This window comes from Trachypithecus francoisi, unplaced genomic scaffold, assembly GCF_009764315.1.
Source record: "Trachypithecus francoisi isolate TF-2019V2 unplaced genomic scaffold, Tfra_2.0 Lachesis_group18, whole genome shotgun sequence".
In the NCBI taxonomy this organism is placed as follows: Eukaryota; Metazoa; Chordata; class Mammalia; order Primates; family Cercopithecidae; genus Trachypithecus; species Trachypithecus francoisi.
This window is the reverse complement of record NW_022681463.1, coordinates 21297240-21318869: the sequence shown is the minus strand read 5'-3', so window position 1 is coordinate 21318869 and position 21630 is coordinate 21297240. Positions and strand designations below refer to the sequence as shown.

At 36.7% G+C, this 21630-nt stretch overlaps 1 protein-coding gene across 1 annotated transcript in view; it reads left to right on the top strand.

The window, feature by feature from the left end:
* Nucleotides 1–21630, top strand: part of GPC6 (glypican 6) — a 1232941-nt gene that overhangs the window by 836370 nt on the left and 374941 nt on the right. The gene's annotated exons all lie outside the window — the stretch shown is intronic.

Genomic DNA, 21630 nt, shown 5'->3' with positions numbered 1-21630 from the left:
TACATGAAGAAGTTGTCTTTGAAAACTTCCTTACAGCATTGAAAAAATGCACCTAGACCTATTTTAGAGTACTTAAAAATCCTCATCAGCCTCAGGCCCCCCCCCTTCACTTACTTTGTGGTAAGTAGTGTATGGGGTTCCCCAGGATAAAGCACAACCCAGATTCCACTTGCTGCGTCCAAATGAATGGTGTATTACATAGCACCCCTGAGCTAGGCAGGACCAGAAGAAACAGGAGAGTGGCTTTTAGCCTATTCTCACTATTAGAAACTATGCAACGCGGTAGGAGAAAACCCTGATTTAAGGCATTAACAGTCTCTGCTCAGGCACTTATCCCAGGTGTTGCTGTATTTTCACACACAACTTATCCCAGCCTAGCTTTTGCATGCTGCCCAAATGCAAAATGGTTTTCTTGAAAAATGTTTATGTTAAATTAAAATCTCCTAGACGGAGAAACTGTTTGTGGGCCGAACTTGCTTCAGTAATTTCCTGTGGTTATTTTGAGTGTTTGGCATTGTTATCAACACTCCATAGATAAGAATTGTTCTATTTCACAAGAGGCCATGTTGCAGATTACTACTGGCTCATGAACACAAAAGTCAAGGCTGAAGTACATTTATATAGCTATAATAAATCTTACATCTACTTTAAAATTGAGGATGTGTGGGACAGCCTCCTGCAAACATCTGGTACCTTCTAAGATTTTATAGACTATGAGAACCAGAGAGAGATTTCTAAAAGATGTTATCGGTGAGGAGAGGCAAAGTTTGGTGAGACAAAGGCAGGGATTCTGTATTATCACATACTACTTTTTATCCCTAAATGTTATAGAATGCTTCTAACACCAAGTATAAAAGTGAGAGCTGAGTGGTTTTGTCCCAGTTATGTAACCTAATTTTTTAGGCTACCCCAGTTAGCAAAGACCCTAATAATCCAACTCACTATATTGGGTGAGCTAGGCATATACATTTTTTGCCCTTAGGGAATTTAACATAGTTAAAATAATTATAGTAGACTATGACAAAGTGTTAGGTTAATGGAAGCATGGGATGCTAAGCCTTTACTTGGCTGGGGGACTTAACTTAGTCTGGGGCAGGGGGTTAGAGAAGCCCTGCTTTGTCAATTATAGAATAAAAAGCAAATAAGATCGTATTGTATTGGCATTGTCAAACATAATTGATGTTACATAGCCACAGCATGTATAATTGTTACACCATAGCCCTCAGATACTTTCAGTTTCCCGTGTCACTCTCAATAGGTTTAGCATGATTTGTCAGTGGTTCTTAAATGCTCATTTGTTTTATTTTTGACATTTTCTATTATCAGGTCTCACCTCCCCACTACCACTGACTTGAACTGATGAGATTTGTGTTATTTTTCATTAGACAAAAGTTGAGTTATCTTGACTTAGATGCCCTCCAAAGGGCATTATGCGGGAAGCCAGCAAAGCAGCTAGTATTTTTAAATTTAAGCCTTGGGCACTCATAGACCAGATACACCAGTGATATAAAACTTTCTGGACTTCTTCGTTTCAAACTTGCCAATTATTCAGTTGTCAGGCAGCCCAAAGACTGAAAACTGGCATACGAGTGTCGAACATGAAACCCAAGGTGCGCACGACATCTTTGGCAGACCAAGAGACCCTGCAGTGGGCACCATTCACTGATTCTCTCATGTATACATTAGTCCAATACGTGTTTACTAAGTGCCTACTGTAGACTTTGCTTTGGTTTAGGCATGGGGATGGAATTGAGAACAGAAAAGGCCCCTGTTTACTGAGAACAGTACTCAGTATATGTTCTTTGAATGGAATAAATGGACCCAACTGTACAGAGAAATGGAAGGGAATATTCTAAGAGGCCATTCTATTTTACTTGGTAAGTCTATTCTTTTAATGGAAGTATGACTAATTGAGTAATTTAAAAATCACATATCCCTGTTGTTAATGGACTCATGAGTGCAGGGATGGCAGAAACAAATCAGATACTGTACCTGATTCTTTCATTGTGACAGCTGCTATCAAGTTGTAAATAAGAGCCAGCTGCAAGGAAGCTGTGTTAGGTCAGTCCAATGACTAGTGTCATGTAATAAATGGCTACTTGGTGGTGCACAAATGACTTTCTTGGAAACTACAAGAGTTGTCAATTCTCATGGTAATTTGTGCATTCGTAACTTTGTGTTTGGGAAAATGTTGCTAGGTAAGTCTTATTGGATATTAGAAAATAAACATTTATTGTTTCTACTGAGGAAACAGATTTTCTTTTATAAAATGTACAGGACTGTGTTATGTTGCATTTCACGAGATAAAATAGGCAGAATGAACAATTTCAAGCATTTGTGTAAGATACTGTTCTTTCAAAGACCTTCTCAAGCATAAAAGTCCATAATATAAATCTGACAAGAAACTCTTTTAGTTACAAATAATTCTGTAATAAATATGGTATGACACCGGCTGAAATTCCTGTTACAAAAACCTCTAGACTCTAAACGTAGAAAATGATTTCCTTTAAACCAAAGAAAAAGAAAAACCCAAGAGCTGTATATAGCAGCAAACTTTCAAGGCTTCTTCATCTCTACTTTATGTAATACAAGAGCCTATTTAATAATACAGTCCAGAAATGCAACCCTGAAATTGAGGAACAAAGCCAAAGCAATTATTTTAAAATCTGTTCTGTTAGCTAGAGGACTCGCATTTGCCCTGTGCATTCCTGAAAGCACCAGGAAAGACTTTTGTAAAAAAACAAAGAACACTGTTTTCTGTCAGGTGAAATCTAACACCATCCAACCCTCTGTCTTTCTTTTATAGTCAATGACTCAATATTTCTCATTTCTTATGGACATTTATCATATGTTGTGTTCTCATGTAATGCTGGCAGAATGCATAAACAGTACTAAGTACTTGCTGAAAAAAGAAAAGAAAGAGAAAGAAAGAGAGAGAGGAAAGAAAGGAAAGAAGGAAGGAAGGAAGGGGAGAGAGAGAGAGAGAGAAAGAAAGAAAGGAAGGAAGGAAGGAAAGAGAGAAAGAAAGAAAAGAAAGAGAGAAAGAAAGAAAGAAAGAAAAGAAAGAGAGAAAGAAAGAAAAGAAAGAGAGAAAGAGAGAATGAAAGAAAGAAAGAAAGAAAGAAAAAGAAAGAAAGAAAGGGAAAGAAAGAAAAAGAAAGAAAACAGTTGGCTGGAACCCAACAGCCTGTTACTGGCTACATTTGCTATCAATTACCTAAGTTTAGAAAACGGTTTACTCTGAACTCTGTATATGTGAAAGTGTTTTTATGTTATACAATAGGGTTAATGCCTTAAGGTTCAGCAGATATCGAGACAGGCATTTCTTAACCTCTGAACACTTACTAATGTTGATCTTGAGGCAAAAACTCAAAGGATTCACAGAACCACAATTTCTATTTTGAATCAAGCAATTTTCCCATGGATCAAAGGAGGTAACATACATCAGACCTAAAATTGCTGGATATAATAGTCAAGTCGTCATTCTAGGGGATGTGTGTGCGGATGTGTGTATTTCCTTTATGCCCAATTCCAACTTTTGTTCATCCATTTATTTCTAGTTCCTGTACACTCAACTTCTATGCAATTAATAATTGTAATTGTTCCATTTCTTATTTACTGATTACTGTAAATGATATTGTCTAATCGAGATTTTCAAGATGAGATTTATGGTACAAAATAATACGGCACAAACCAGTGGTCTGAAACGAGGCATACCTATTGGGCAACTAAAATTCATTAGGAAGCAAAATGTTTCATGTATAATAGGAAGTTTACTAAATATATATATATTTAATATAGATTAAAATATATATAATATAATAGTAAGTTTACTAAAGTACCTCTTATGCCTTATCAAGCTTTCTAATTTCTACGAGAACCAACAACAGAAGAATTTAGTTGACAAAGGGAAAGCAGAGCACATTAAAACTATTCAAGGTGGCTAGAGAATGTGCCTTTGAATTTGGAATTTTGCATTTTGATTTTAGTTTACTCTTCAATATATTTTATATAGAGAGTTTAATTTATTTATATATAAAACGTACTTGTTTTTAGTAATTGACATTTGACTTTAATAACATGTTACAGTTTTCACTGTCATGTTTTCAACTTCAAGCTATGACACAGGTACCTGACTTTTGTCATGCCAAAAGAAAATATTTGATGATTCTTTACAGTGGAATTAAATCTATTCCAAAAGGCCCAGAAACCCAGGCAAAAATCTTAACACTCTGCACATTAGCCCAATGACATTCTTAGCTGTTCCAATTTTAGGAGATAAAAGGAACATGTGATAGAAGTAATTATTGTGATATAGAACTAGAAAATAAGGAACACAGAGCTAAGTAACTGGATCATTAAAGAAAACATCAAACCACATAGCTATTCACAAATAGCAAAGTTGTAACAAGTCCCACGGCCACCATAACCAGAGCCCTTCATGTGGTGACCAATTTAATAGAATAAAGGAAGGCAGTTTACCTCCTGAGACATTTAGATCACTTTAGAAGTCTCAAGATTAGCAGTGAAAAGTGAAAATTCTTATTTTAACCCAAATAATAAATTAACACATCTTTGTGCAATATGGCAGCATTTTATTAAAATATTTTAATTATAGAAGTGTTAAGTGATGGCACTTAGACTTCTTTTCCCACAAATATAATATTTACTTTGAATATGTGTGTGTGGATATATATATTTCGGTTGCTCTAAAACCTCCTTTAATTCATAATTATCTCAAAAGCAGAACTGCTAATCATGTCTTTACATTTGAGTCACTTTTGAAATGAGTTTTCTTTTTCCTCAGGGTTGTTTCTTTAACAATTATAAAAGAGACTTCTGTAATCTCTTCATCTGACTGTCTTTGTGACTTGTTTATTGTGAACAACTCTCGAAGGAACCAGGGGTGGAAACCAGGTTAGAAGAGATGGCCTCAGTGACTTATTTTGGTGGTTAAATAGATCTTTTCCTTTTGTTCCTCTAAAGAGGGAATGGGTAGAAGTATTAATGGAAGTAATTTAAGCTTTTGGGAACCTTCGTGGTATATGAAAACTTGTGCTTGTAACTCATTTAAAAATATTGTGTCCATAGATACTTGGTCAGATAGCAAGAAGAGAATTTAAATTAAAATAGAGCATGAAATATGCCTTGTCCTTCAAATAACAGCTTATATATAAATCCCACATGAAAAAAGATATGTCCTCAATTTTTTTCTTTGCATAGATTTAAATAATTTGGTACGCTAAGAATTTCCTTTATTATAACCTCTGAAGACATGAAAATTAGAGAGAAATGAAAAGTAAGTAGTTGAATAGATGGCATTACCCCAAGCAGGGATATGTCTGTATGCATCACATTTTTATTATTTAAGAGGCAGGAATCTTCTAGAAAGATAACACCGATAATTATATGTCAAATGAAGCTGTCAATATTCACCACTAAAATCTCAATGCTCAGGAAATTGGCTGATTTGATAAAGGGCCTAATAATTCCCCTGGGTAAAATGAGTAAGTCTGCAGATGTGAGAAAGTTTTGGAAGTAACAATGGCTACCCGTTTGGTCGCCAGAGCTGGTACACTTTTCAGACTGAATGAATCCCGGCAGTGACCCTGTCCTACCTCAGCGCTACATTTGTCTTTCTGATTGTTTCACACCAGCTTGAAGAGATTAGTTATCTCACAGGAAGCAAAATCTGTCTTTTCTACGTGAGTTCTTCGGGAGGAGGGTATTCTCAAAATCCACCACAATCGTTCAGCTAAACAGCTCTTTGTAGCCCTTGGTATTATCCCTGGTATATGTGTCTCCTGGTTCTTTAAATTTAGTGCCTTTAGTTATTGTTAGATCAGTTTCCTGTCTTTAAAATAGTTGAGTGTTCCAGTCTTCTGAGTTGAACGTACATAGAAATGTATTCTGTAGTCCAAAGCCTATGGCTATGACTCAACCAGATGAGAAAACTAAAATCATCAATAGTCCTAAGGGGACTTCAGGAATAATTTTGCAATTATTACACAGCACTTAGAGGATGAGGATCAGGCACAGGAGCTTACTTATAAAAAGGAGTCTGCACTAAATGAAACACATAGGTCCATTCATTAGCCAGCCTCGCAGTATTTTTCAAGTAAATCCCTGTGGCTGAATTTAAAATGTTCAGCAAGTTCTTGGTGACCCAGTTTAACATGTGCCTAATACCACACTTTATTAATTAAACATCCAGATACGCACTTCCCGAGTTTGTCCCGGAGAGAATGTTTAAATGTATCTTGCTACTCACTTGCATCCATAATATCTAAATTCTAAAATTAAGCGAGAGTTATAAGAAATTTTATTCTTCTATTTCTATGGTTCTGGATCTCATTAGGAGAACATTATGTAAATAGAAATAATACCTAATAGTATTTATTGAGCACTTACTTTATACCAGACAATATTGTGATTACTTTAAACTTTTAATCCTAAAACAACTTTATTAATTAGTTAATATTATGATCTCCATTTCACAGATGGGAAAACTGAAACCAGAGAATTTCAGTGACCTGTTCAAGGTCATACAACTTGTAAGTTGCAATTCAAGGTTTTTGCTTCAGTATCTGGGTTATTAACCACTTTACCAATGAACTCCTACCGAGCATTTAGGATGTAACTGTTAGTCTATGGCTACAAGGATTGATAAGCTATATTGGGAGAAATTGAGAATCTGATATTGCCAGCACTGTCTAATAGAATTTTCTGTGATGATGGAAATGTTCTATGTCTGTGGTACCAACACAGTCGCCACTAGTCACATGTGGTGGTTGAACGCTTGACATATGTCTAGTAAGACTGATCAACTCAATTTTTCATTTTATTTAATTTTAATTAATGTAAATGTAGTTGCATGTGGCTGTTGACAATGTGGCTAGTGTGCTTTAAGAACTAAATTTTTTTATTTTGTTTACTTATTTTTTTCCAGTTTTATTGAGGTAGAAATAAATGACAAAAAAAAATTTGTATATATTTAAGGTATACAATGTGATGAGTTGATATACATATACATTGTGAAGTAATTACCACAATCAAGCTATTTTAATTAAATTTCAATCACTATATGTAGCTACTGGCTACTCTATTGGACAGGTAGGCTTAGACAATTAAAACATCTATGATTTGCTTGACATGGCTCAACCTCTGAATATATTTCATTTTCCTGAAAAAAACTTTATTGGATGGTTTCTTTTTGCTTAGATCTAGACTAGGCACATACATGGTAAACACACCAAAAATAAAAACCACATAACCTGGACCTGAGACCTGAGAAATTATCATTTTCCAAAGAGATTAGATGTGTGCTTTCGAAGTGAACGCTGGTTAAATGAAGAAGACATAGATAAGAGCACCAGTCCTTGAGTCACTGCATGAGTTTGAATCCTGACTCCATCATTTATAATCAGTGTGACTTGGGGACCATAATTTTGCCTGCATAAATCTCAGTTTTCTCATCCAGCAACTGGAGATAATAGTACCTACCTCTTAGCATTGTGAGGATTAAACTAGATAATTCATGTCAATCACCAAGGGATAAGGTGCATTCACAGAGCACTGAGGGCAGAAGCAATGTGGGCTCCTGTGCAGGTGAATAACCTGTGAAGGTATGAACAGAAAGTAGAAAGGAGGAAGCAAGAGAGTAAGCAAGCAAGTAGGAAAACATCAAGACACTTGTAACATGTTACATGTTACATGTTAAGAAACATGTAAGGCAAACACATAACAAAGGCAAGCTGGAAACCAATGGAGAATTATCAGTTAATTGTTAATCAGTCAGAACTGAAGTGACAAGAGTAGAAATGCACTTCATCAAGCAAGCTGCTTCTTATCCCTGTTTCTGGATTTGCCTTAGTTCCTGAGATACAGGACCCATCCCAGCAGAGATGGCCTTGCCCCTGCTCAAATGAATAAGTGCTTGGTGACACCAGGAGGGAAAACAATGGTAGGAAGGTAGGAATATGTATGATGTGCTTTGGAGCTTTTGAGGAAACCAGCTCAGCTGAAATAGACTTACTTGCTGTTGTGTACGGGGAGGTAAGCTTAGGCGGAATTGAACTGTGGAGGTTTTAGAAGTCAAGCCAAATGCTTGACCTTCTTTTGTCTTGTAGGCAATGACAAGGCACAGGGCTTTTTTATCCAGGGAGTGTCAGGATCTAAGTAGTAATCTGGCAGCTAAGTAATATATGGATTCAGATGGATAAGGCTTGTGATAGTAAGACTAGATAGGTCATCTAAGTGTGGCACAAAAGAAGAAAGGGAGATACCAATAATGGTAGAGTTGGACATAAAAATTTATAGGACTCCGGGTCTAAATAGAGGTGACTAAAAGAAGAGGGGAAAGAAAGAAATACATCAGATATGACTGAGATAAGTGCCTGAGAGAAAGACAGTGCTGTTAGCAAACAGGAAGCTAGTGCGGGGAATGGCAAACATGGATTTATTCTATCTGTTTAGGTCTTGTTGGATTTGAGAAACAGTGGGACCAAAAGTGGAAACACCCAATTGAATACTGAAAATAGTGGTGTTCTATATTCCTGGAACAAGAGCTGGGATGTCACAAACCATTGGAGGGTTTTCACAGCCCAGGTGTGGCCAACTTAATCAACTCTAACAGTTTGTAGCCAGAATTCCCCATCTTGGGCTCAACACAGGTGCCTGCATTTTTCTTCCCTGTGAAATCATATTACCTTTACCCCTAAATGTTAAACATTCGACAGCCTGCTAATCACTGTGTACTCTAAGAATGAGCCTTTGTCTATATGCTCCAACCTCTTTAATTAAATGCAGCTAGAATGTTAACGGTGCCAATATGAGAATGCTTAACATAATGATTTAAGAGAGTCATGCCTCAATTGCTCCCCAAAATATGTTTTTAGACTCAGAAACCCTTTAATAATTACATTTATCATACACTTTGACATTTCATAATTGCAGTCGGTTCAAGAGGAAATTGATTTTCTATTGGTTTTGACTTTTTGCAATCCTCAATGCACGAAATCTAGAATTAGGTTCTTCTGACCATCAGCAAGTTCTAGATTATAAGTTGAAGAATGAAAGTTGTTAATTTTACAAAAACCTTCCCCAAAAGGCATTCATTTCCTTCACTGGCAAGAATATCATGATCACAAAGCAGCCCCTTGCTTCATTGCATGTCCTCTGGCATGATTGTCACCAACGAAAACACACTATGTAAGGACCAAGGTAATTATTCATTGGTTTCTGGACATTGAGTCCTCAAGGAACAACACAAATGTACATGATGCAGCTTTTGCAATGAAACATTTGAGAGAGCAGTGACTTTTTTTGAATCCCATATTGCCAAGTAACTGATTTAAAAATGCCCTAGAGTATAAATTATTTCCCCAAGCCTCCATAGTGACTTTTGTTGAATGCCTTCTGCTTAGCCCATTAAAAGTGAAAGCCCATGAAATATTATTTGATTTGTAACACAAGAAAATGCCCTAAAACCACCTGTCCCTCTTTGGAAAGCTGCCAGAACAAAGTGAGAGGAAAGGTCAAGCCTGAGAACAATGATTTGAGGTTGCAGCATGTGGCCACATCAAAAGCTGAGCCTATAGGCTGCATTCAGTCTTCCAGTTTCTTCATAGAGGATTTACATTTATTTTTTATGACCCATATGGGAGTCTTGGGTTTCGAGATCAAAATTTCAAACAGTTTAATAGTGGCCATGCAACATTAAAAAAAATTGACAATGAATTGTGTTGAATGGTTACTACATGTCCTTACTACATTTCCTTTGAATTCGATTTGGAGAAGTTATTTCAGGATTCATTTAATTTACATGTGGAATTGATAGATATTAAAATCCATTTCTTCTAAGTGTCTCACGACTGAAAAACATTATTTTAATTCTGTTGTGCCATGCATTGATTCCTATGCATTTTGATCTGTGATCACTGGACATCAGTTTGCTTGTGAATTACCATTGAAGGTATGAACATCACAAATTTGCTAAATCAACCTGTAAAATGTAAGAAAAGTTTAACTTAGAGTTACATCTGGACATTTATAAGATGCAGACATTGATAGCTTGAAAGCAACATGATAAAGTATATGCCTCATTCAGCAAATCAATTACAGGATGAAAGTCAAATTATTTAATCTGAAACTTCTTTTTTTTTTTCTTTTTTTTTTTATTATACTTTAAGTTCTAGGGTACATGTGCATAACGTGCAGGTTTGTTACATATGTATACTTGAGCCATGTTGCTGTGCTGCATCCATCAACTCGTCAGCACCCATCAAGTCATCATTTATATCATGTATAACTCCCCAATGCAATCCCTCCCCCCTCCCCCCTCCCCATGATAGGCCCCAGTGTGTGATGTTCCCCTTCCCGAGTCCAAGTGATCTCATTGTTCAGTTCCCACCTAATCTGAAACTTCTTAATTCAGCAGAGGAACAGCCACTTGGGAGCTATGATGGCAGTTTATAAAAGTGTCTGTGATCCTTCTTGATAAATCTGTATCCATTTACACAGAGAAGTCATAGTAATCTGTACTAATTGAGAGAGCAAGAATGCAAACACCAAATTATTGCCTTCTAGAAGGCATTAGGGGACTTACTATTTTTTTTTTTTTTATTATACTTTAAGTTCTAGGGTACATGTGCACAACATGCAGGTTTGTTACATATGTATACATGTGCCATGTTGGTGTGCTGTACCCATTAACTCGTCATTTACATTAGGTATATCTCCTAATGCTATCCCTCCCCCCTCCCCACAATAGGATGCAGTGTGTGATGTTCCCCTTCCTGTGTCCAGGTGATCTCATGGTTCATTTCCCACCTATGAGTGAGAACATGCGGTATCTGGTTTTCTGTTCTTGCAATAGTTTGCTGAGAATGATGGTTTCCAGCTGCATCCATGTCCCTACAAAGGACATGAACTCATCCTTTTTTATGGCTGCATAGTATTCCATGGTGTATATGCGCCACATTTTCTTAATCCAGTCTGTCACTGATGGACATTTGAGTTGATTCCGAGTCTTTGCTATTGCAAATAGTGCTGCAGTAAAGATGCATGTGCATGTGTCTTTATAGCAGCATGACTTATAATCCTTTGGGTATATCCCCAGTAATGGGATGGCTGGGTCAAATGGTATTTCTAGTTCTAGATCCTTAAGGAATTGCCACACTGTTTTCCACAATCGTTGAACTAGTTTACAGTCTAGGGGACTTATTTTTACATTTAAGTTTGACTTTTTATTGGCTACCTATTGTCTGTCAGGTAATACCACATGTGATCTTTTTATGCTTCCAGAAATAAGAATGAGCTTTAATTAGTATATCATTTTTGCTTAAAGTGTTTCTCTATTTAATTTAGAAATCTTAACATTCTCCTGAACATACAGAATCTTTTCTGAAGATCACTTAAAATGAGACTTTATCTGAATGAAGAAAATTTAAAATTAGAAAATTCTTACTTACCAGGGGTTTAATATATATGCATTAAACTTGACATATAAGCTTTCTATCCCAGGGACTTTGGTAAAGAAGTAGCTTTACCAAATGTTATTGTTTAGTCTCTATTTTCCTAAAGTCAAATTATTTTTTAGCGTTTATTTTGAAATGATTTTCAACTTACAAAAAAGTTGCAAAAGTAGTACAAAATTTACATATACCTATCACTCACTTTATTCTAATGTTAACAACATACATACGTAACTATATGATATGGTTCGGATTTGTGTCCCCACCAAAATCTCATGCTCAATTATAATCCCCAGTGTTGGAGGTGGGACCTGGTTGGAGGTGATTTGATCATGTTGACAGTTTCCCGTGAATGTTTAACATCATCACCCTTGCTGTTTTCATCATGATAGTGAGTTAATGAGTGAGTGAGTGAGTGAGTGAGTTATTCTGATATCTGATTGTTTAAAAGTATGTGGCACCTCCCCCTTCCCTCTCTTCCTCCTACTCTAGCCATGTAAAATATGCCTGCTTTCCCTTTGCCTTCCACCGTGATTGTAAGTTTCCTGAGGCCTCCCCAGAAGCAGAAGCTTCCGTGCTTCCTGTACACCCTGCAGAACTGTGAGCCAATTAAACCTCATTTCTTTATAAATTATGGTATTTCTTTATAGCAATGTAAGAACTTACTAATACACCATACTACAACAATAAGACCAATAAATTGGTATAATACTATTAACTAAATTGCATACCTCATTTTAATATCACTAGTTAATCCCCTATCTTTTTCATGTGTCAGGATCCAATCCAGGATTCCATGTGCCTGTAGATGTTATGTTTCCTTAGTCTTCTCTGATCTGTGAAACTTTCTCAACTTTCCTTATCTCTTAGGACCTTGACACTATTGATGAACACTAATCAGTTACTTTTGTAAAATATTTCTTGATTTGGGTTTGTCTGATATTTTCTAGTGTCTGCTGGTATTTTTCACTGTAGAATTACTATATTTTATCCCATTGTTAGCGATATGTTTTTTAAAGAAAGTGTTTGAAGCCTATGCTAATATCCTGTTTCTCCTCAACCTTTCACCTATGATATTAGCATCCATCAAAGGATTTTGCCTGTAGCAGCTATTACTGTAGTATTTGCATACTGGTGATTTTATATTTCCTTTTTTCCCTCTTTATATATTAATTGGAATTCCTCCTCCAAAAAAGTGGATCTTTTTTCTCTCCCAACTACTTATTTGTTTAGTTATGTATTTATATCAGTATGAGCTCATGGTCATTCATTATATTCTGTGGGTATAATCCAATAATGTCATTATTTATTTTGTTGCTCAAATTGTTCCAGATTTGTACATTGGGAGCTCCTTACTTTGGGGTCCTATATCCTTCTAATATGGTCCCCATCATCTTTGAAGCTATTACTCATTTTTACCATTACAAGATATACCAGGATCATTTTGTATTTTTCCTGCATCAGTCCTAAAATCGACCTGTTCTCCAGGGAGCACCAGTTCCTTTTATTGGAGAATGGTATTAGACACCAAGGTCTGGGCACTAGATGTGCTCAGTGCTACTGGAGTGTCATTGCTGTGCAGTCCTGTCTCCAGAATATGCTAGGAAATATATATATGTGTGCTATTCCATATAAACTGACAATTTTTATTTACTTATTTATCAAATATATGACTAACATTGATTTTGAAGATTTTCACTTACAAAAATGTTTCAAAAATAGTACCAAATTTGCACATACCTGTCACTCACCTGATCCTAATGTTAACAACATGCATACATAACCATACTACAATAATAAAACCAGGAAATTAACATTGCTATAATACTATTAACTAAACTATATACCTCATTTTATAGGTATATTTTGTGTGTATATGTATATGTATATGTCTGTCTGTGAGTTCATACTGATGCCAGCTAAACACCACAAAAATTCATTCTAGCCTTCTCTTTCCTTATTTGTGCAACATCTTTCTCCAACAATGAGAAATCTGGTTTTCACTATCTCCAATATATTAACATATTTGTTAAAGACATAAGTTGAAGTTGCTAACCCAAACCCCTTTAAGAAATATATTGACCAGCTAGAGCGCAGTATTTCTGTACAGTTTGTTTTGCCTTTAGGTTTGTGGTATCCAGTCAAAATAGTCTTTCAAAGTTACTTAGGTTAATTATTTTCTTAGTTACTTAGGTTAGTAATCTTCTTGAATGTTGTTACATTCATTGGTAATAGAATTAAGTTTCCTTGTTACTGTTAAGATTTCATGTTAAGTTCTACATCTTGGTTTATTTTAATCATTTCTTTATTTTGGAGTAGGATATGAAGGATTACTGTAGTTCTAAGTGTCAAAACTATACAAAAGTTATGTATTTAGCTATGTCCCCCCACCTTTATCCATACTAACTTAGGACCATAATACTCTTCTTTCTCTCCTTTTCCCATCCACTCCCTGTAGGTTGATCAATCACTTTAGTTTGTGGTTTATCTTTCCTGTACCTCTTTTGCACGTATAAGTGGATATGTGTGTATTTAATTCTATCTTCTTTTATCTTACAAGAAGGGTAGCATACTATAGATATTATTTTATACTTTTTTGTTTTCACTTAAATTTATGCCTACTGTTCCACTATTGGAATGCTAATCATGTGGGAGTTATTTCTATCCTACCGCTCAAGGTCATCGCCAAGGTCTGCTTGCAAAAATTCAAAAAAATTGCACCCTCGGGCATAAATGGGTTAATTGTAGAAATTATTCCAGATCAGTTCATAGAGATCTCCATATTACTAATAGCTGTGTAGTACTTCATTGTTGAATGCACCTTGGTTAATCAGTATTGTTTCCAATATTTTGCTATAAGAAATACGCTACAATGATTGACTTAGTGGATGTGTATTTTTGTATTGTTAAGGATGTATCTTCAGAATAGATTCCTAGAATTGGGATTTTTGAGTCAAAAGATAAGTACATAGGTGGTTTTGTTAAGTGTTATCAAATTTTCCTCTGGAAGACTTGTATCAATTTGCATTCCTACCAGCTACTTATAAGAATCCATATTTCCCCAGAATCTCATAAGAGAAGGTGATGTGAGATTTTTAGAGTTTTTCAGATAAGAAATGGTATCAAGATCTTTTTAGTTTAATTTTTCCACCTATTCATTTTGATATTATTTAACTGAACAAATTAACACCCTTTTTTTTTCTTTTAACATGCCATGAGTATCATAAAAAGGATTTTTAAAAACTGGAATATTCTTGCTAATATAACTAAGAAAACTTCATAATGGGCTAACTATAAGAGTGAGGTATATATTTATGAATAGCCTCTGTTACTACAGCAGATAAGTATAGGTACGTTTATTTTTAAATAATATTTTTTAATGTTAGGGAAACATTTTCCTTGTTCCCTAAACTTCCATGATGTATCTGGACTCCATCACAATTGTCTTCCTGTTACAGAATTCTGAGAAATAAGTAGGAGCATATGAAGAGGTCTGTAATTACAGCAATTGTGGAAAAGTAATTTACTGATTGTATAAATTGAACAGATTTCAAATCGAGTAGATAGAACATGAAAAGCAAGTAGGATATTGAAAATAAAGGTTTTGGGAGCCAGGAAATTGCTTGTTAAATTCACAGACAAAATGTCAATATTTTGCTAACATTTGTATAATTTAGTTTCTTAGTACCTAAAACCGTACTTTTTTTTTAATTTAAAAAAATTCAAATAGATGCTAAGATGATCTTCCTCTTGTCCACCTGGCAGTATGAAGCACTGACACAGAAAAACCTTTGTTTTGTGATCAGTGAATTAAAATACAGCAAGACAAAGTGACTTGCAGAATTATTTCTACATCGAGAAAAAGGTAGAATCCATTAGGGAATGAACCTTGTTGAAAATATTTAAAACAGGTAAGGAGCTGGATATAAAGAAAGGACACAGACTTTGGTTCTAGGCAAAAATAAGGTGTGGCCATAACTCAGCCACTTGTTAGCAATATAGAAACCAGAGGCTTCCAGCATTCATGGATTTAAAAAGAAAAAAAAAAAAAAAGGCCTACCATGACACACACTCTCTACCATTGCCATACCCACATCTGCTCAAGCAAAACCTTCTGTTGGCCCTGTAAGTTTCAGAAGAGAATGTCCATAATAGTTAATAATATTAATAACAATAAATTATTCTCATGCATTATTCTATTGAACCACCAAAACAGTCCTAACAGAAAGGTGTGATTATTGTCCCCATTTCACAGAAGAGGAAACTGAGTCTCAGAGAGTCTGAGATCATGCCACTAGTAAGTGGCAGAGCCAAGAAACAATGCTAGATTTGGCTCATACAAAGTCCATGCTTTAACTCAGAGACTACACTCCCCACCAGCTCTATCTTCCACTCAGCAGAGTGCCGAGAAAAAATAGATTTACTGTGAAACAGAGACTGGAGTAACTGATCTCCATGTCCCACCCACAGCAGTAACCATGAACTTACTTTTTGTTGGTTCTTGATTTTTTTAGAATTACATTTATAAAATGTTGCACATAGGGCACTCATTCTTTCAACTTGGTTCTAAAATGTTTCCCTGAATGATAGTGCTGAAGCCTGGGCCACATTGCTTTGAACGTTTGTAGAATTGCTTTTGCCGAATATACTCTGAAGTGTCACCAGCAGTCAACACTATGGAGTCTTACAAGAAGACCTCACTACTGAACTTGAGCTCACTATTGAACTTATCGTGTGGACATGCCCTGGAGAGGAGAAAGAACTTCACTGTACCACCCAGGATTCCCTTTGAAGGGCTCAGAACAGAGCCAGGAAAATCTAGTTCCCAAGCAACGAGTTTGACTAAATTTAATGGAAAATGTAATTTTCATAAACAGTCATTTTCCCCTCATTGACCAATATGACTGTCAGAGTGGCTCACCTTTATTTCTTATAACATGAAATTCTTATTGTTATACCTTATTCCCGGAGTCATCTCATTCTCTACTTTTCTGCATTTCTCTTTTATTTATGTTGTTTTCCTGTGTGTGTGTCTATATGTCATTTAAGTTCAGTTTTCAATGAGGTTACATTTAAATAAAGCTGCTCCACATGTCCTTGGACAAGTTGCTTAAGATTTCTGAATCTTGCCTTATTAGTTAAAAGGTACTGCCTTTCTTAGTTGTTAGAACTAGAAGTAGTGTGTGTAAAATGTACAATATAAACTTGCAATGAATACTAACTATAGTTCGCCACTACTGCGAAGTTGGAGGATTATACTCCTTTAAAATAAGTTTAAAGGTGAGGAAAGAACTTTAAGTCTATAGTGGTTTTTAGGAATTCTGAATTATGTTATCATTACTCTATTTGAATAGAATGAATCATTGCAAAAGTCTAATCAGGAAGCCAAGTACTAGTTTCTCTACTTCAGAGTACCAAACAGGTCCCCTTTAGTATGCCACTGAATATTTTTAAATGTGCTGTTATTCTCAAATAATGTTAAAGGACAGTAACATCAGGAAAACAGCACTAATAATTGCTAAAACCCACAAATTTCCAAATGACAGCCAATTAAATATTACTAAGACATTTGAATATGCTGCTCTTTCCAATGCTCTGAGACGGGGTGAGTGGAAGAAAGGGGAATGTCAGCCTTTACTCAAAGCTGCTTGCTGAATACACTGAGTAGAGAATAAATTCATGATCTCAAAATCATCAGTGACAACCTTATTCTTTCAGTATCCACCTGTTTTCATTCCCAGGAAGGACAAGAAATCAGTTAATGTTGCATTCCCTGATCTTTCTTCTTTCTCCTACAAAAAACAAGAAGTATGGAAGGAAAAAAAAAAAAAGATCAAGGATCTTAATGATCCAGTTAAAGCAAATAATGTACAGTAGTTTCTGGAATCATGCATATTGAAATATCTCCACTCGGATTTGCAAATTACTCTTGGCACAAGCCAAAGTAGAAACTACAAATATTCATTGTAATAAAGAAAAGTGGTTTTCAAGGTGAACATGGTCTTTGCCAAACAGATTTAACCAGTCTAACTTAAAAGGCTCTTTAAATTACCAAAACCAGAGCAGTAAAATATCAACACTGCGCATTTATATAACATTTTGTTTAGTGACATTTCTTCATTGAATTCTCAACTACTCTAGAAACTAACCGAGCCTGTGAATTTGAGTGTTTGGCCAAATCTCACAGCATCTGACTCCAAATTTGCAGTTGATAGATAATCCTCAAATTTAGTTAATGCGTTTCTGAAATAAACATTTATTTCACAGATTTATTTCACACACAAAGGGAAGCAACACTTGAGAAATATTTGAAATAATTTTCTCTGAGAAAAGTTGGCAATTAAAAAAAATTAACTCATGGTAAAAAATCCGGGAAGAAATGGCAAAGTTAATTTGGTTAGCGTCATCTATAGAAAGAAAGAAAGATACAAGAGCTCTGAGGAAAACATATAGGCTATGAATGAGTGGGAAAATGAAGAGATGCTTAGTCTTTTCACACCTTCAGGCATAAGAATACATGAAGGGCCCATGACAAGGAAAACAGATAGTATTGAGTGTAAGAGCGAAGGGTTATAAATATATTTTTGCAGTCTTGGGAGCAGCCATAAGGATGAAATGGTAATGTCAAAAAGAGCAGTTAATTAAGAAATGGCATTGATTTTCCCATACTACTAGAGGCACAGAAATTAGAAACCAGGATAAATGAAGTTAGTGTTGGATGACATAGTAAAAGCCTGACTTGCAAATTAAAAAAAAAAAGAAGAAGAAGAGAAATAGTTGAGGATGAGCAGTGAGCGCCATTTGCTTCTTTGTTGTGAAATATTCACTCTTGAGCTTCAACGCTAATTTGTTAATTCATTGAAGCTTCCTTAGCCATTTCCTCTACACCTAGCACTGGATTAGCTGCTATGGGGTTAAGAAAAAAAAAATGAAGAGACAGAAATCCTACACTCAGGGACCTCAGAACTTAGTAGGGGACAAGAAAAACATTGTCATTTTGGTCTGGTCCCAGGAGGCAATGTCTAGGAGTTCAGCAGATTGCAGAGGTGGGCAGATGGTAGTAGGGAGACTTGATTCCCTTCTGACTTAGTTCTCACTGCTTTTTTCTATCACCTTCCCACCATGGACCCCATGGCCCTTGCATTGCCCTGGAATGGTATTCTTGTTCAGTGTTTATCTGAACCTACTTCTGGATGCTATTTCGTCCTATGTATTTATGTTCTCTGCTCCCCTTTGGCCATTGTATCTATGAAGAAGGCATTGTCACCAGGTGCCATGGCTTACCCCTGTAATCCCAGCATTTTGGGAGGCTGAGACAGGAGGATCACTTGAACCCAGGAATTTGAGATCAGCCTGGTCAACATGGCAAGACTCTATCTCCATGAAAACAATTTAAAAATTAGCTAAGCGTGACAGCCTGTGTCTGTAATCTCAGCTCTTGGAGGCTGAAGTGGGAGGATCCTTGAGCTCAGGGAGCTGAGGCTGCAGTGAGACATGATTGCATCACTGCACTGCAGCGTAGGTGACAGAGGGATATCTTATCTCAAAAAAAAAAAAAAAAAAAGGCATTTTCCCTGTGGTCACTATCTCCTCTCTCCTTCCCAACCCCCCACTGACCCTAGCAGTGTTCTCCACATCATGGACTGACTGATTCATAATTATGAGCAATGATTTACTGATTGAAGAGTGGCTTCTATGGATTGAGGACGTTGAAGATACACTGTGGTCATAACAAATAATTTGCCTTGGATACCTGAGACCTGGCTGAGCAAATAAGACTGTGAAATCAGAAGATATGAGATGGGCTTCCTAAGACCTCCTCACTGTTCCTCAAACCCTCCAGGCAGGCATCATCACACCTCAGGGCCCTCACACTTGCTTTCCCCGCTCCTGCACTGCTCTTGCTGCAGAAATTTACATGGCACTTCCCGTCATTCCATTGAGATTTCACTCAAAATGCACCTTCTTAGTGACTCTTTCCCCTGTTACTTCATGTAAAATATCTTTTTTTTTTTTTTTTGAGACGGAATCTGGCTCTGTCGCCCAGGCTGAAGTGCAGTGGCCGGATCTCAGCTCACTGCAAGCTCCGCCTCCCAGGTTTATGCCATTCTCCTGCCTCAGCCTCCCAAGTAGCTGGGACTACAGGCGCCCGCCACCTCGCCCGGCTAGTTTTTTGTATTTTTTAGTAGAGACGGGGTTTCACCGTATTAGCCAGGATGGTCTCGATCTCCTGACCTCGTGATCCACCCGTCTCGGCCTCCCAAAGTGCTGGGCATATAAAATTTTAATCATCCTCCCCACCACCGTTTATTAAGGAGCTCCTCTCTTTAATTTATCACAGTGTGCTTTACCTGTTTGTTTGGGTGTTGATGTGGTTTGGCTGGGTCGCCACCCAAAATTCATCTTCAGCTGTAGTTCCCATAATCCCCACGTGTCGTGGGAGGGCCCAGGTGGAGATAATTGAATCATGGGGGCAATTCCGCCATACTGTTCTGATGCTAGTGAATATGTCTCAGGAGATCTGATGCTTTTATAAGGGGTTTCGCCATTCGATTGGTTCTCTCTCATTCTCTCTTGTCTGCCACCATGTAAGATGTGCCTTTCACCTTCACCATGATTGTGAGGCCTCCCCAGCCACATGGAACTGTGAGTCCATTAAACCTCTTTTTCTTTATAAATTATCCAGTCTCAGGTATGTCTTTATCAGCAGTGTGAAAACAAATACAGGTATTTTTTGTCTATCTCTTGAACTAGGGGTTTGGTCTGTTTTGTTTTGCCATATTCTCAGTAGCAATTCCTGGAACGTAGTAGATGCTATGTAAATATTTGTTGAATAAATTACTGAATAACAGAGTGCTGTTAGCTTCTGCTTTCTCCTCTGTATTGTGGATTTAATAACACTTCCCCACCTATCTCACCAATTTTTGTGAAAATCAAATGGAATTGTGAGAGTATGGGTGTGTTTTGAAAACTTTTATCGTGCTTCCCATGATATTAGTAGTAGTAGTACTGTCCTTATTATACATTACTCAACATCATTATAATCTTCCAGCGTTACTGACATCCTAAAAGGCTTCCAACTGTTCGACTGTGCTGTTCTAGAATATACCGCCATCTCATCGTGAGACTGTCACCAGCAAAAGCTAGCCTGCTAAGCAGGCACAGAGAATGTGCACCAGTAGAAGTTATTGCTAGACCCAGACTTCTGGGTGAACTCCTGGCACCAGCGCTAAGATGCCAGGATGACCTTCAGAGAGCAAAATGATTTTTCTACTCTCCTTATCTCTTTAGGGAGATAGGCCAGGAGAAGTAGCAGAACTTTGCCAATCCTCTTACTGAGAGGGTAAAACAGGCTTCCTGACAGCTCTTGTTATGTTATTACAGTTCAGCCTGGTTCCTGGGTCCCTCTGCCAGTGAAGTCACTCCTTCAGTGCCTACCAGAAAGAGGCAATTTGCAACTAGCACCATAAATGGCATTTGTAATCTAGCTAGTAGTGTCGTAAGTGCATCCTATTGGTCATGAGTGGAATCAGTGCAATCTAATGTCCCTGCCAGATAATCCACTTCAGGAATATGATTAGCATTGTCTTCATTGACAGATGGCAAAAGATTCTGACTTCCATCACATGTATAAGTTCCGACCCTAACAAGTTGTATATGAACCTAATTTCTCAAAGTTTTTTCAAGGTCTTAGAGCTCTGTAATGGAATATTACTAGATTGATTGCTCTGCCTTAATAATTAGAAAGTCTTAATAAGCTGCTTACCCTTGATAAATAGGATTGTTGAAACTTCCTTGCTTCTGGTGGGCTAATAAGGTTGAAGTGTCAAGTTTTCCAATGCATTATAATCTTAGCACAACAGGATTCTTTAAACCTATCCATCATCTGCCCTTAAAATCCACTACAGTCACATCTTACTTTAAACAGCCTATCTTGCACACTCATTTTTTAAGTTAAGGTGCTGCTTTAACAGCTTGACAGGCTGTTTTGCATTATGCGGTACATATGATTTTAAACTTCACTTATCCACAAGCTTCCATATGCATCTAAGGCATATACTCTTGTTGCTTTTTGGATTTTCTCTTTGGCAATTACTCAGCTTGGTTTGTGTTTCCCAAGATACAGAGCACTTTACCAAAGTATGTATTTGTTTCC